Here is an 18114-nt window from a genome sequence, read left to right as displayed (position 1 = left end):
AAAGCCACTGTCAACATTTAATAAATTAATTGTTATCAAAGTCAATAATTTGATTTGTTAAGAAAATTTGTTAAGAGAATGTTAAAACTTTTGATTAAAAAAAAGAATTCAATGAATAATCGTGTTAAATAATCGTGATCTCAATATCAATCAAAATAATCGTGATTATGATTTTTGCCATAATCGAGCAGCCCTACTACCGGCTGACCTGGTCCGTTAAGCAGTTTTTTTTCCTACTCTTATTTGATATAGCCTGTTAACTGTGAGTTGTTATTTCTGGTCTATATCTTATTTTTTTCTGTAATGTGTCACTTGTCACAGCGAAATGCTTTTTGATATTTTTCTGTTTTACTCTTTAGTAATTTAGGGGCCCACGCTCTACGAGTTCAGATATAGCCTACTGTTCCATCGTAGGTTAGTGATAGTGTGGATGCACCGGCGGTTTATTAGCGTATACCTGCGGTTCTCTGTGTTTGGGAAAGAGAATCTAGGATGGGGTTATTTTGGTGTATGTTTTTGCGATATGCTTTCTGGGAAAGGTCTGTTTTTTTTGTTCTCATGGAGTATTCAACATCCTTATACAAGGGACGAGACGCTCTGGGTTACTGTCATCCCATTCAATTCTTAAACTGAACCATGACTTCTAACCAGTCTAATAGTGGGAGGAACAACTCTGTTAGATTGATCTCATGGAATGTCAAATCAATGAATGGGCCAGTTAAACGTTCTAGGATCTTTACTCACTTAAAAAGCTTGAAGGCAGATATTGTGTTTTTACAGGAGACCCATTTAAAAATAGCAGATCAAATTAGACTACACAAACCCTGGATCAGCCAGGTATTTCATTCCAATTTTAATGTTAGGGCAAGAGGTGCTGCGATACTGGTGAGTAAGAAAGTTCAATTCACACCCTCTAACACTATATCTGACCCGAATGGCAGGTATGTAGTTGTGACAGGCGTCCTATTCCAAACCCCAGTGCTCTTAGTAAATGTTTACGCTCCCAACTGGGATGATGCTGATTTTATGAACAGGATCCTCTCCTCCCTCCCAAACTTGAACACACACCAGCTTATTTTTGGTGGGGATCTGAATTGTGTTGTGGACCCAGTTTTAGACCGCTCTGCCCCGAGACCTTCACCACTTTCTAAAATGTCCAAGTCTTTAACGGCCTTTATGAGGGAAAATGGATGTGTGGACCCATGGAGGTTTGCTAACCCTTTGACAAAATCATTTTCTTTTTTTTCACATGTACACCACTCTTATTCCCGAATAGATAATTTTTTTATTGATCAAGCCCTTTTAGACTCTGTCCGCTCAATTGATTATTTGGCCATTGTGATCTCAGACCATGCACCTGTGCAAATGGACATTTCCTTTGCTTTAAATACAAAGGACCGCCCTCTCTGGAAATTTGACACCTAACTACTTTCCGACAAAGGTTTCTGTGACAAAATTTCAAATTCGATTGATACCTTCATACTCACCAATAGATCTGATTCAATATCTCATTCACTGCTCTGAGAAACTCTAAAAGTGGTTCTGCGTGGTGAAATTATCTCCCACGTATCTCATGTGAACAAAACCCAGAAAAAACGGTTGCAAGACCTCACGGATATTATTCTTAAGTTAGATAGCGAATATGCCACGGATCCTTCTCCTGAGTTATATAAAAGGAGACTGGAGTTACAGTCTGAATTCGATCTATTATCCACCAGAAAAGCAGAATGCTTGTTGCTCCACTCCCGTGGTCTATCGTATGAGTACGGAGACAAGAACAGTCGGCTGCTTGCACATCAGCTCAAGCGCCAAGCAGCCTCACGGCTGATTCCACAGATAAGAGATTGCTCTAACAATCTTGTCTCCAAGCCTCATGACATTAACAAAGTCTTTGAATCTTTCTACTCCTCTCTCTACGCATCTGAGACACCTTCTGACAGAGTGTCTATGGATAATTTTCTAAATGACTTAGAATTCCCGTCTATTGACCTGGAGTTGGCTAATGATTTAGACAGGCCATTGAACATTAAGGAGATCACAGAGGCTATCAATTCTATGCAGGGTGGCAAGGCACCAGGGCCAGATGGCTATGGGGCAGGGTTTTATAAGAATTTTTGTGTCAGGCTCGCTCCACTTCTTGTGGAAATGTTTAATGAGTCTTTGAGAAATAGGTCGCTGCCACATACACTCACTCAGGCAACCATTTCCCTCTTACTCAAAAAAGACAAAGACCCCTCAGATTGTGGGTCATTTCGTCCAATCTCGTTAATTAATACTGATGCAAAAATTATTGCCAAGGTGATGGCCAGACGTCTTGAAACCACCCTGCCTCTGATTATTTCTGGAGACCAAACAGGCTTCATCAAGGGCCGCCACTCCTTTTCTAATATTCGGAGACTCTTGAATGTTATTCACACCTCTGGGCCTTCTCTCCCTCCTGAGGTCATTGTATCCCTGGACGCGGAGAAGGCTTTTGACCGTGTAGAATGGGAGTACCTGTTCACGGTTCTGCGAGAATTTGGGTTTGGTGACACATTCATTTCATGGGTCAGGCTGCTCTACTCCGCCCCCTTAGCTTGTGTTACTACCATTATGTGCATTCTCCTTATTTTCCACTCTCTAGAGGCACACGCCAGGGTTGCCCCCTGTCCCCACTGCTGTTTGCTGTCGCGATCGAACCTCTTTCCATTGCACTCAAGTCCTCACCCTATTTCCATGGAATCACCCGTTACGGAGTTGAACACAGGGTATCTCTTTACGCTGATGACCTTTTGCTTTACCTGACAGATCCTGTAACCTCCATCCCACATATTGAGACTATTTTCAGGCAGTTTGGCTCTTTCTCAGGCTATAAATTGAATTTTCATAAGAGTGAATGCTTCCCAATCAACAACCCAGCCTTACAAATTAAACAATCTTCGATTCCCTTTCGTCTGGCAAAATCTGGTTTTAAATATCTAGGCATAAAGATTACCCACACCCTAAAATCTCTTTTTGAAGCTAACTTTTCCCCGTTAATCACAAACATGAAAGCTGACTTTCAGCGTTGGAGTAGCCTGCCTCTCCCGCTCTCTGGAAAGGTACAATGTGTTAAGATGAATATCCTGCCCAAATGTTTTCCAATGTCTCCCTCTGTTTCTACCTAAGTCCTTTTTTCGCACAATAGACCAGGCAATCTCTAACTTTATTTGGGGGGGTAAGGTTCCTAGAGTCGGCAAAACCATCTTACAAAGACCTAGGATGTCTGGTGGTCTTGCGCTTCCTAATTTTATGCACTATTACTGGTCTGCCAACATCCAAAAACTTATATTTTGGCTGAAGACCCCTGGTAATGACTGGTGTAGTTTAGAGGCACAATCATGTCGTTCATCCTCCCTGGAGGCCCTGGTTTACTCTTCTCTCCCCTTTTCTCCTTCCCGACACTCCTCAAACGCTGTTGTTCTGTCCACTTTAAAGATCTGGATACAGTTTCGTCGCCATTTCAAATTCTGTTCAGCGTCTGTCTTGGGGCCTGTTGGCAACAACCACCTGTTTGTTCCCTCCACTTTAGACTCATCTTTTGCACGCTGGGGCAGATTGGGTATAAACTGTTTCAAAGATCTGTATGAAGATGACACCTTTTCCAGTTTTAATTCCTTATGTCTTAAATTTGGTCTGCCACGTTCGGATCTATTTCGCTATCTTCAGGTTCGTTATTTCGTACGCACACAGTTTGTCTCATTTCCTAGCCCCCCTGAACAATTAATGTGGGAGAGACTCTTTAATCCATCACCGAATCAGAGGGGGCTTATATCTGATATTTATCGAAATACTATGTGTTTGATTAAAGACAGTGTCCCTAAGACAAAATCAAAGTGGGAAGAGGAACTGGGTGTGGTGCTAACAGAGGATTGGTGGAAGGGAGCGTTGGATAGGGTGAATTCTTCCTCAACTCAGTTTAATACAACTGAAGGTGCTTCACAGAGTACACTACAGCAAAGCGAGGCTGGCTGAAATTTACCCAGACTCCGTTTCTAATTGTGACCGCTGTGGTAGCTTACAAGCTGATCTCTCTCACATGTTTTGGCTGTGTCCAGAGCTTAGATCTTTTTGGTCTTCAATATTTGATGTGTTTTCGATAGTCCTGAATACTACAGTGCGGCCCTGTCCCTTACTGGCCATTTTCGGAGTACCAGCTGAACCTCTTCCTATTAATTCGAATGAGACTGATATGCTGGCTTTTGCTACTCTGTTGGCCAGACGGAGAATACTCCTGAATTGGACATTGTCTACACCCCCCCTTTCACCACATGGCTAAAAGATACAATTTCATTTCTAAAGCTAGAAAAGATTAAGTTTACACTCAGAGGGGTTGGCGAAAAATTCTTTAAAAAGTGGCAGCCTTTTATTTCATATTTTAACAGTTTATCTGTTCTCCCTCCTGACTGAGTGTTTTTTCTTTTTCTGAGTGGCCTTCTGATCTAGTCCAGCAATACTATTTTTACTCCATAACTGATTAATATATTCTGTACCTGACCCAGACTGATATTTATGCCTATGTTTTTTATTTTATTTTATATATGTATAATTTTTTAATCATCTTTTGTACTATATTCTATTTATTTTTTATTATTTTTTATTATTATTTTGTTTACAGTATGTAATAATCATTGGTGTTCTTGCCATATGTGGCCTTTTCGTACTGTATATTTGTTTACACATCGGGTGGGTGGGTGGGTAGTGGTTTATAAAAGGGAAAATGGTGACTGATACTGTTTTTGTATTTGTACTGCAGTGATTTCACCAATAAAGATTGTTGTAAAAAAAAAAAAGAAGAATATATTTGTTTGTTTAGATGGCCAGGGCCGTGATGAAGGCCTTTCCGGCTGTCCCCATAATCACCTTTGGGACATCCACAGCAGCAATGTCAAAAGAGGAAAAAAATGGCACTGCAGACACTGAAATGCAGCTTTGTTAGGACACAAACACAAAGCAGCAGACAGGTGTATAAGTTTAAACAGCTGTAGTAGAATTCCTTCATTACATTTTACTGATTCATGTTCTAAAGCAGCAATTTTTATTCATATTGTAGTGTTTGATACGGCAAACAACTGTTCAATGTGCTCCCTGGCAAAGCCACCAGGAGCAGGGCCTCCACAGACAAGTTGGGTGAGTTTTGGGGGTTATTTTATCATTATTTTTATTGTTTGGGGGAGGGGGGAGAGGGGGTTAAAACAATTGTGAAGATTCTTACATATTGTGTGAACTGGTAGGTAGATACCGTTACTTCGATAGTCGGAAAACTATAAAAACTTATTGTAAAAAATGTAAAGGTAATGGACACTATTTTTGTACTCGGGCAAAGTGCTACGGGCTAACTTTTATTGCCTGTAATTGGCCAATATTGGCGGTGGAAAACTCAATATTTCAGATTATAATTATTATGGCAATCTAGGCGGATTTGAGAAATACTGACTTTGTGACAGAAGCAATTAGCAAATTATTGGCAATAAACAATGCCTGAGTACAAAAATAGTGTCAAATGTGTTAGAGTACCCTAAGAATCATCTTTGAGACTTCCACCTCTTGAATTTTTAGATTCAATGTGATCGATGCGATCGTTGGTTCCATGTCCAGTGCCTGGGAATGGATGAAGTTCAACTTCAAAAGGCAACAAAGGGGACCTGGCTCTGTGATTTGTGCAAATAAATCTTTTGTGCTTGGGTCACTGAAATGTGATGATTATTTTTTTATTATTTTCTTTTCTAAATTATTTATTAGTAATTAGTATTGTTATTTTTATTTATTGGTATTTTGTCTTAGTGCTTGGGCACCTTAAATTTGATTCATATTGTAGTATTATTTTATTATCTTTATTTAGTTTTATTTATTATTGTTATTGTTCTGACTTTTTTTTTTTTTTTTCGATTTGATTTGATTTTTGAGTCATTTTTGCCTGGGCCACTTTAATATACTAGTAGTATTTAAGTAGTAGTATTTAAGAAGTATAGTAGTATATAATTATAGATTACTATATTATATTATTACTTCTCTTATTGTAATTTATTTCTTGTTAATTTTTCTATTTGACATTTTTGAAATGTATAGTATGAGTATTTTTAAATTTCTATAGTATTTTCACTATTACCTTTTAATTTGTTATTATAATTTATTTACATGTATATAATAGGCATATATTTATAGAATTACTTTGCATAATATCTGAGAAGAAATTATTGATAATAAACCTCTTAAATTACATTTGTCTTTGTCAGTTGAATTCCTTCACAATTAATTCCTGAAGATTTTATCTAAAATTGGTTGACAGTACTAGGTTATAGGACATTTAAAAAGGCATTTATTCTGAAATGCCATATCAGGATGTTCTGAGAATCATGATGTCATCCTGATGTGGTCTGCTAGCACACTGAAGTGGAATTGTTGTGGCATTACCGGTGGTCTCCTTTTAATCCTCATGTTAAATTAAAAATATAGGACATATTAGAAGGCCTTTATTTATTTATTTTAACCTTTATTTAATCAGGTAAGTCAATTGTGAACAAATTATAATTTAGAATACTTTGAAATGACAAATCAGAATGTGCTGAAAATCAATGGGTGACACTCTGAGGTGGTCTACTAGTACTCTGAAGTGGAAGTGTTGATGCATTAGTTGCCTGTGTTGATGCACACAGGAGCACTCTCACTTTCAGTAACAGACTCACCACCATGCACTGCAGAACAGAACGCTGGAGGAAGTCCTTCCTCCCAACAGCCATTAGACTATTCAACTCCACACAATCTGGGCGTGGCCACAGGGATTGCACTTATTAATAACGCACCATTATGACACTATGGCTTTTAACTGGAGATCACTTGGTGTACAACACATCCATTGTTTTTAACAACGTACATGTCTGATGTTTTTGGTCTGTCCTTATCTTGTATGTTTCTATATGTGTATTGTTGTCTTGTGTTGTTTTTATTGCTGTTTTTGTATTGTTTTATGAGCTACGTGGCATTTTAATTTCCTTCGGGATAAATAAAGTGAATCAAATCAAATTATGGGCGGTATCCCTTTAATCCTAATCTGAAATTGCAGGAAACAGTAGGTCATATAGGACAGTTTAGAGGGCCTTTATTTTGAAATGCCACATCAGAATGTCCTGAAAATCACTGGGTGACACCCTGAGGTGGTCTACTAGTACTCTGAAGTGGAAGTGTTGATGCATTATGGACGGTCTCCTTTTAATCCTAATCTGAAATTGCAGGAAACAGTAGGTCGTATAGGACAGTTTAGAGGGCCTTTATTTTGAAATGCCACATCAGAATGTCCTGAAAATCACTGGGTGACACCCTGAGGTGGTCTACTAGTACTGTGGAGTGGAAGTGTTGATGCATTATGGGCGGTCTCCTTTTAATCCTAATTTGCAGGAAACAGTAGGTCGAATAGCACAGTTTAGAGGGCCTTTATTTGGAAATGCTACATCAGAATGTCATAAACATCACAGGGTGACACCCTGAGGTGGTCTACTAGTACTCTGAAGTGGAAGTGTTGATACATTATGGGCGGTCTCCTTTTAATCCTAATATGAAATTGCAGGAAACAGTAGGTCGTATAGGACAGTTTAGAGGGCCTTTATTTTTAAATGCCACATCAGAATGTCCTGAAAATCACAGGGTGACACCCTGAGGTGGTCTACTAGTACTCTGAAGTGGAAGTGTTGATGCATTATGGGCGGTCTCCTTTTAATCCTAATTTGCAGGAAACAGTACTTCGTATAGGACAGTTTAGAGGGCCTTTATTTTTAAATGCCACATCAGAATGTCCTGAAAATCACTGGGTGACATCCTCAAGGTAGTCTACTAGTACTGTGAAGTGGAAGTGTTGATGCATTATGGGCGGTCTCCTTTTAATCCTAACCTGAAATTGCAGGAAACAGTAGGTTGTATAGAACAGTTTAGAGAGCCTTTATTTTGAAATGCCACATCAGAATGTCCTGAAAATCACTGGGATATACTCAGAGCCAGGGGTGGTCTGCTAGCTCTCTGGATTGGAGTAGGTGCGGTATTATGGGCGATTTCCTTTTATTTCTAATCTGAATATTAAGGAAATATAGTTATGACAATTTAGAGGTCCTTTATTTTGAAATGCCACACCACAACCGCCTTTCACTTCTTTAATCAAACCATCGTTATTTGACTTCACTACTTGTCGGTGAATGCGACGGTGATAAGTCCTTCCAAGAGAAAAATCGATTTACCGTAGTGACGCTAATGTTTGCGCAAAGGGGAATTGGCTGTGGCCCACATGACTTGTATTTCCGAATTGAAGGCTGGCTTGACCTCAGTCCAAATCCGGAGCTCCCATACAAAAGGAACGCAGCATAAATAGGGATTGCGCAGATGAATGAATGAGGTGACTAATTATTTATAAATAACATAAAACATTATAAGACGAAATAAAAACAAACAATAGGCCTACAGGCGCAGAATAAAATAGCTTGCAGCAACAGTACATAGTTTACGGTGTGGATTTAAGGGATACGGGAATAGGACTAATGTTGCGTATTTCTTGTAAAATAATCAACAAGGCTACACATCACCAAGGCTTATATTGTTGGCAATAAGGCCAACACAACCCTAGACTTGTTGATTAGGTTCCCAGCTGGCATTTCAACGTTGATTAACAGGTGATTCAACGTCATGTGATGACGTGAATCAACGTTGGATTAGGTTTAGATTTTGAAAGGCGAATTAACGTTGATATCGCGATGTTGTTCCAACATCTTACTCTTCAACGTGGGTGAATTAAGGTCTCAGAATCAACGTTGCATCACAGTTGAATATGTGTTGCATTTGAAAGGTGAATCAACTTTGAAATCCCAACTTTGTTTCAACGGCTGACTTTTCAACATGGGTGAATTAAGGTCAAACGTTGCATCACTGATGAATTTGTGTTGAATTTGAAAGGTGAATCAACTTTGAAAGCCCAACTTTGTTTCAACGGCTTACTTTTCAACAGTTTCCTTTTCATAAGTATAGGCTTTAAATAATTGCATTCAATGGGGCCAATTATAACCTTATCAACAAATACACTGACTGAATTGGTGATTTGCATTCCATCCATATTTTCTATGCATTATGTGCAGCTTGCTGTGCGTAACTTGCTACCTATTATACACAAAAATGAACACCAACTCAAGTGGTAAAGCTTGCATGTGATCAAATGAGACCCTCTGGAAGAAGAGATTATGGCACCTTTCTAAATAAATGCCTGGGGTAAGGGGAGACCAGCTAAGACACTTCAATGGTAGCTGCACAGAGGCCAGAGAGGCTCTCCAGTAGGCTGTGGATCAGGGCTGAGTTTCCCAGAGGCATCGTAGCGCTACGTTCATCGTAGCGCTATGATGAACGCCATAGCTTACTATGAACGTAGCGCTACGATGCCTCTGGGAAACTCAGCCCAGCTCTTTCAAACTCATTACTTGCATTGCAAATCAAGTTTTATTGCAGTTTTACACATCAAACACATTTTAATATAATACACAGAACATAGGAAAAATACATCAATGGCTGTGTGCATATGTGTACATATGTACGTACGATTGTGTATGTGTGTGCATATGCGTATGTGTGTGTACGTGTAACACAAAAGTGTAAGGCAGTGGCGTGGGTCTTCAGGGGAGGGTCTTCTTACGGCCACCACCACCCATCCTCTCTGGTGCATATTTCAGGTATTTCGAGACGGTGTCCATTACTTTGGTTACTGTAACTTTGTGTGTGCTGATGACAACATCTAGAGGAAAAATGATGTGCATTTTAGCCCTTGCCCACCATTTTCCAAAGCTGCACTAAAGTTACTTTAGTAGGATCACAGTCTGACTGGCATGATGTTGGTTTTTGGGATAGGTTCATCATTGGCTTCAGCTATTTCTCCCAGCGCCAATCAGATTCAATTCTCCAACTCTATCTTGCAAGGGAACCGTTGGAACAATCACAAACACAATCTCAGACAACCAAAAATATTTAGGGACATCTGTGTCAGTGAGACTGCTTTTTAAAGGTGCATTATGCATTTTTCCTCCTGCTCCCATTTCCTATTAACATTTTTTAAACGTACCACAGATGATCTGGTAAAGACTGGGCAAATGCCAGCTTCCCACATTTCCCCTTAAGGCTCATCTTGGCCATTGTTCAGGAATTTACATCCAAACACCTTAAACCTTTGTCCTCTCACTTCTCTTGTAATTCATCACCTCCCCCAAATCTTCACATAGCTGTGCTAACATACAAAATGGCTTCCAGAGAAGGCCATCTGTCTACAATAGAATAACCATCCTTTGTCCCCAATTGCCGCCCTTTTTCTCATGTCACATGTCTGTACTCTTGGCCACGCCTGCCATTTCATATGACGTACAATGGAGTAGCCAATCACATCCTGGAAGCACCGTACCTTTGTTTTGATTGCATATAAGGCACAGCAAAACCCATAATCGGGACTTCGCTGACTAAACCACCCTTGTTGCGTTTTCAGGAAGTCCTTGCGCTCGTATGCTTTTCACAATAAACCAGACCTAACCTTTTGAACGAATCTTGGTAAATCCTTTTTGACTAGATCAGTTATATTACTATCACAGTTGGCGACTCGGGACGGGATCTACTGCCGTGGGGTTCGCCTGGAGTGGAACCAAAGGGCGCAGACGTGCGGAGCGGTAGCCGCTCTGGAACTTCTCTCTTTGCGTCTATGCGCACTGGTTCGGAGAAGTCCGCCGTTGGTTCCACTCGGCTAAACTCACGGTACGTTGAAAAACGAATCCTTTTATGCTTGTTATTTGCCATGGTTTTGGTTCAGATTGTGTTGGTCTGGATTGTTGAAAACAGAAACCCCGGCGTGGGTATTTAGTACGTATTTAGTAAGTAACTATCTAAGGAAGTTGTGAACAGCAATAGATATATTTATATATTGTATTGTCCTTTGATTTCGTCCTTGTTTCGTTACGTGGGTATAAACAGTTCAGAAGAAGTGTGAGTTTTGGTCTCGTGAATTTGTTCCCCTGTAGTTGATGTACAATTCAGGTTGTTTATCGGTTGCAGCTTAGAACGGGTTTTTTGAGTTAATACGCCAAAGAGTTGGCACAGAACAGGTTTCCCTTTGGCCGGTCGCGGGTGGAATTAAAACCGCAGAGCCGTTGTTTTCTCAACGAAGGTAGCTACAGGGAGTGGTTTTGGTATGTTAGTCCGACCCGCGTTTCTGGTAGAAGCGTTTGTCCCTTTGATCCCGGGTAAGTATTGTAAGTATTTTGTACACTGTTTAGACTGTTAAATTCGTAACTGCTAGATTTCCAGTAGGCTAGCTGGTTGTCTGGGAGACGCAGGAAAACACCACTCCGCTCTCCCGGTGATCCGCCATCGAGCCAGAGAACAAAGGACCAGTTGACTGGGTGAGTTATTTAGCAGTTTAATGTGTCTTTGTTTCTTTCGAAATTGTATTCCTTTGTTTATTTCCCGCCTGTGGTTAACTATACTTTTCTTTTCACCGTTAGTTTTGAATTATAGGCTGTAGGGTATTGTGTTAATTATGAATACCAATACTAGTTCGCTGTCTGGGCCAGCTAAGATTGTTGCGCAAAGGTTTTGGGATGATGCTTGTGTACAGTATTTGATCTGGGCGAAGCATTCTGATTTCCCCCTGTCCGGTACACTCAATATTAGTGAGTTAGCGACTGTTAGGGCTCAGTTACAGGCGTTTGAGATGACTAGGTTAGGAAGGGAGCCTGGAAATGCGATAGATTGGAATGCATTCAGGAAGTGGGAAATACTCGCACACGAGTGTTTTTTCAAGTCAAAAAGAAGCGTAGCTGACGAAGTTAATCAGAGAGAGGAATATTCAGAGTCCCTCCCCCCTCCTAGTCATTCCGTTTTGAACTCTATCACGCCGACTCGGCACTCAGAGCTCACACATCCTTCCCAAACTATGACTGGTTCACCCGCAGCTGCTGCCCCGCCTCCCAACTCTGTTTTTCCGTCTGCTCCCAACCAACAACGACCACAGGGTCGTCACACGAACAAGAATCGTAGGTATAGAAACAGAATAGACTACAGAATGAAACCGAGGGAGGGAAACGAAAACGGAGACAGAACTGACGTGTGTTTTCACTGTGGTAAAACTGGTCACTGGATCAGGAACTGTCGCAGTTACCGCAGGCAAATTGAAAGGGAGAATCCTGCAACCTGGGATTCGGCGCCACCTGCTGGGGTTCCCTTGAACAACCCACAAGGTAGATTTTAACTAGCCAATATAGACTTATTTTTTTAAGGTAAATAAACAGGACAAGACATATGTAGCTGAGGACGTAAGGTTTGTGCATGATAGTGGGGGAAATAGATAATGTTTGCCAGTGTCTTAATCTGAATACAGCATCTCCTAACCCAATTATATATTTTTAAATGGTTATGTTAAATATCTCATGTTTATAGTTTGAGGCACATTCATCGGGCCTGAGTGTTTTTTCTGAGTGTTCTTACAGACAACTGTCGTTCCGGGAGTGATGGGTGAATGCCGAACCAGGAGGCGGGCACAGGACCGGAGGTGGAGATGGAGGTTACCGGCCTGTTTCCCTACAGATGAGCGATCTGTGGTTCGTGGGATGCAGGACCAACGCCATGTCACCGACTCACTGTGAGCGACAGATAAGTATGACATAGGGAAGAGACCATTTTTGTCCGAAGCGGGCCCAATACTCTGTCCTCAAATGCAGAAGAGGGAAGTTTTAGATATACAATTTTAGCTATACAAATGAAGCTTTGATGGATTTTTTGATTAATTGATAATTGATGTTTTCCTAATTGTAAATGAAACCAGTTCATTTTAGTGTCATTTTATTTGAGTGATGCAATTTTTTTTTTCCCCCATCTCTGTTTTATCCTGACTTCAGGACATTTGTTTCTACCCTTAGGGGGGGGGTTATTTTGTTGAAACAAGAATGTGTTTATTTTATTGTATTTCATAAAATCGCAAGAGAAATTCTAGAGCCAAATCCAATTGCCTTGATCATGACTGGGGACTGGGCGTGTTAAAGTCATTATAACACTGCCCTTGATGTCACTGTAGGCTACTGCAGACTGGCTCTAATGACACTTGGAACAGACACCCTGTTTAAGTTTTCCTGACTGAATAACACAATTTTTCCCCAAAGCAGGAGCTTGCACTTAACCATGTTTCTGAGTATCTCCCAACAGACTGCTGATAACCGTTCCTGACCAAAGAGGGAAACAGGGAAACCAGACCAGAGGACTCTCCTTTTTTCTCTTCTGTTTTGTCTCTGTTTGTCTCTCTCATCTGTGGATCCACAGACGGAGCACTTCATCAGCCTGTACTGGGGGAGCGGCCGAGGTGGCCCTCCAGCAGCACGACCCGGGCCGGCCCTACGTGGAGCAGTACCGTGTGGACCGGGTTCAGTTCAAGAGCCTGTACGTGCTGCTGGCGCCCTGGCTGCGCACCTTCACCCTGCTGGACCAGGACAGGGACTCCCTCCTCACCTTCCGAGAGCTCGCTGGCTGACCGCTCTATGCAGACCTGCCAAATGGGAAGACAGACTACCAGGAGCAAATGAGCAGCCTGAGAACAGGCCAGAAAACATGGAAGAGAAGTAGATGTTGCGGGAGGAACCTACCCGTCAAAGATGGAACAATCAGCACCAGGACATTCTGGCCTGTGTGGAATAGCTGTCAAAAGTAGCTGAGAGGACGGTCCATGCAGCCGAACCAGAGATCTCAAGAGCAATCGGAAAGTGACCTTGACAGTCACCGCCACACTGTCCTCTCCTCTGATGAGCAATCGGAGACTGACCTTGACAGTCACCGCCACACTCTCCTCTCCTCTGATGAGCAATCGGAGACTGACCTTGCCGGTCACCTCCTTCTCGTGGTTGTGGTATGACAACGTGGACAATCTCAACAGCAATGACTGCACCTCTAACCGCACACACTGGAACCTACATTAAACATTCAGAGACGCAAACATGGAAGCTATGATCCATAGGACATTACATGCGATTATTCACAACAAGAGTGAATGAACTTTGAAATTATCTTGAAAAAATATCACATTTGTTTACAAGAGTTACAATGGTTGAAACATGAGTTGATAAATAAGTTTGGGGTTTTTCCTCTAAATTGACCAAGAGGTTTTTTGCCCTTCTTACACTGGTAACCATTTATCTTTTTGCCTTGTTCAAAATTTAAATCAAGGTTTTTGGTGAATGGTTGTCCACTCTTAGACTATAAATAGTATATAATCATGTCATCTTTTTTACCTTGTTTCCTGTCAAATTTCTGAAACAAGGGGTTTTGGTGCGTGATTTTGCACGTGGAAAGAAAATTCTTTTTTTTTTTTTTTGCTCCACCTAGTGGAGAGATTATTTCCTTTCCACATGTATAGCATAGCTGAATGTTTACACTTTGTGTTTGGATTTTATATTTTATTTTTGTGTACCTGTTCAGGCACAAATGGGGGATTGTTCAGGAATTTACATCCAAACACCTTAAACCTTTGTCCTCTCACTTCTCTTGTAATTCATCACCTCCCCCAAATCTTCACATAGCTGTGCTAACATACAAAATGGCTTCCAGAGAAGGCCATCTGTCTACAATAGAATAACCATCCTTTGTCCCCAATTGCCGCCCTTTTTCTCATGTCACATGTCTGTACTCTTGGCCACGCCTGCCATTTCATATGACGTACAATGGAGTAGCCAATCACATCCTGGAAGCACCGTACCTTTGTTTTGATTGCATATAAGGCACAGCAAAACCCATAATCGGGACTTCGCTGACTAAACCACCCTTGTTGCGTTTTCAGGAAGTCCTTGCGCTCGTATGCTTTTCACAATAAACCAGACCTAACCTTTTGAACTAATCTTGGTAAATCCTTTTTGACTAGATCAGTTATATTACTATCACACCATCATGGCATTTGAGAGAGCTCTGAAAAACACAAACAACATATTTGAATGTGTTTTCTTTTAAAATAAGAAATGTAGCCAAGGTATGACTTAAGTGTTAAAAATATATACTGTTGTCAAGGGATACTTTGTACAAGGGGTGCTGGTTGTACATAATACTTACACAGCCATCGATTTTTTCACCATGTCCACATCATCTGCACCTCCCAGCCTTTTCAAATGTGCTCGCTGAAAAGGAGAAACAAAATAATTCTACTGGTCAGTAAGATTAATAAGTTTGCCACAATAGTAGTGCTTATTGGTAAAAAGAGTTTATTTTCCTTCCAGTGACCATACTTGACGTAGTCTGACTCAGTGGATGTAGGTTTTGGGGATAAGCCTTGTCATTAGTTTATTAGAGTCCCGACCCAATCAAATGCTATCCAGACTATGTGAAACAACAACTACCTAGCAGTTGCTTCGCTCGAGACGACTGAGTTCAGTTTAAAGCCCTGGCACAACGTAAACAAAGAGGTGTGGAGATAGCCAGACCTATGTGAGACTCTACATTATGTGCATTGTACATGTTACATGCATTGTACATGCATTATGTGAAATGTGTTTGCTTCACCGGAATGCATTTGAAACTTACAAAGGCTGCTCTCTCGTTTTCATCTTCCAGACGACTCTCCAGTTCATGGAAGTCTGTCTCTGTGTTGGCTGGCTTTATTTGAAAAGCTGTCCCATCAGTGCCCTTCATTGAATTTCTCAGCTCTATAAGGATCTTGACCATTTTCTTCTGATACAGAAGCAGAGACTGTTGATGTTAAAGCAGAGACTGTTGATGTAGAAGCACAGTCCTCTGGAATTCTAGGATTAAGGGAAGTTAGTACAGATGTCATTTTAATGTACAACATGAAACCAAGTGGAAAAGACAAACACTCAAGAATACAAAAACATACAATCAAGAACACCAGTACTCACTTTACTGTGACATAGGGAAGTCCGATTCCTCCAATTGTGGGATTGAGATCTCTTGGCACACTTAAGAGAGAGCAAGCTCTGATCTTTCCCCAGCCTCGTTGTTTCGGTGTGGTACAGGTGTTGAATGACTCCTGCTACTCTGGCCATCATTGATGGGGGAGTCTGGGCTACTCTGTCTTCCTGAAAGGGACTCTGAGGGACACCAGCTGCTCTGTAAGGAACCTGTGGTCCTACTCCTGTTGTTGCGTGAGGGGGACTCAGTGGGGCGCCTCCTCTGGTTGCGTGACTCAGTGGGGCGCCTCCTCTGGCTGCTTGACTCAGTGGGGCTCCTCCTCTGGCTGTGTGACTCAGTGGAGGTCCTCCTCTGGCTGTGTGACTCAGTGGAGGTCCTCCTCTGGCTACGTGACTCAGTGGGGCTCCTCCTCTGGCTGTGTGACTCAGTGGAGGTCCTCCTCTGGCTGTGTGACTCAGTGGAGGTCCTCCTCTGGCTACGTGACTCAGTGGGGCTCCTCCTCTGGCTGTGTGACTCAGTGGAGGTCCTCCTCTGGCTGTGTGACTCAGTGGGGCTCCTCCTCTGGCTGTGTGACTCAGGGGGCTCCTCCTCTGTCTGTGTGACTCAGTGGGGCTCCTCCTCTGGCTGTGTGACTCAGTGGGGCTCCTCCTCTGGCTGCGTGACTCAGTGGGGCTCCTCCTCTGGCTGCGTGACTCAGTGGGGCTCCTCCTCTGGCTGCGTGACTCAGTGGGGCTCCTCCTCTGGCTGCGTGACTCAGTGGGGCTCCTCCCTTGGCTGTTTGCGAAGGACCTCCTCTGGTTGCGTGAGGGAGACTCAGTAGGGCTCCTCCGGCTCTGTGAGGACTCAGACAGCGTATTCTGAACCTTTTTTGGTGGGACGGGGAGCGGGGGGACATGATCTAGATGGTACAGGCAACAACCATTATTAATACACATGTCGCTACTTTAATAATGATAACAATAACACTATCTTCTCATATGTGACAAATGGTCATCACAAAGTGCTTACTGTACAGCATAGGACCACCACAACCTGCAAGACTATTGGAGGGATGAAACACCATACTGCACCAAAAAAGGGTCAATTTGATAACTGATGGATAATTTCATGTCAAAAGTTATTTTCACTTAAAATGTGCAGCCCTGTTACATACCTGTATCCTCGTTTGTTTGGAGGTCAGGAACAACCAATGTTTGAATGATGCTATCCATATTTTGGACAGGCAAGTCATGGCAATCTGCAATACATTTAACATTTCACTTTGAGCCATTGAAAACGTTTGTCTTCTACAATCCTGAACAAAAAGCAGTATAGGGGTTTGGGTGGAGGGTAGTATGTGCATTCTAATTGAGGGAGAACACTTTTAAGTTGTTCATGCAAACAAGTCTTAATATGTCTTTTAGTTGGACAGAGATCAATGCCCAGGGACTGCGGGTGGAAATTAGCTGTTTAGCTATAACCTTGTACAGTGCATCTCTCCCTATTCTATAGGGTAAATGTCTACTGTACCTTGTCCCTGTCTTAAAAATAAATAAAATTCAATCAATCAATAAAGGGTGTAACCAATGGCTGGTGTGGGTTTGAGTACAGATGTGGGAAGTTAGAAATGTCACATGCTGCAGCATTTCACCGTCGCGGTATTTGGCAGGGAAATCCCGTTGGAAATCTCGTGGGATTTCAGACGGGTGTTATTTCGTTTTAGTGATGCACCACCGCCAGGTGGCGTCTTTGAGTAGATTTAGCAGGATGGGCTCAGTGTTTTTCTCCTATAGTCTACGAATGAAGCATCATTAAGTTTCACATTCTTTAATTTAAATGCTCTGTTGTAAAGCACTTTGAGCTGAATTTATCTGTATGAAAGGTGCTATACAAATAACGTTTAATTGTTATTATTACCTTGTTCTCAAACACATGTTTTCTCCATCTGGATGTAATTTAATTATTACGAACACCTATATCTAGGCCTATAGTAGCCTATCTATCTCGGTAACTGACGTCGGGTCAAGACGTGGTGGCTGTTTGGTCAAATGCGCAAAATAACAGTATTGTAAATGTATTTGTTAGTAAAGATATGGTGATCGTGGGGGTTTTGCGTTTTGTTTCTGGAACGCATTCAACTGGTAGGCTACTCGTAAACCCCGGAAGTAGATTTGAAGACGGGGCACCAGCTAATGTAGCCAAGTCTGAGCGCAG

The sequence above is a fragment of the Borostomias antarcticus genome, assembly GCF_949987555.1.
Source record: "Borostomias antarcticus genome assembly, chromosome: 19".
Taxonomy (NCBI): Eukaryota; Metazoa; Chordata; class Actinopteri; order Stomiiformes; family Stomiidae; genus Borostomias; species Borostomias antarcticus.
This window is presented reverse-complemented; position numbering follows the sequence as displayed.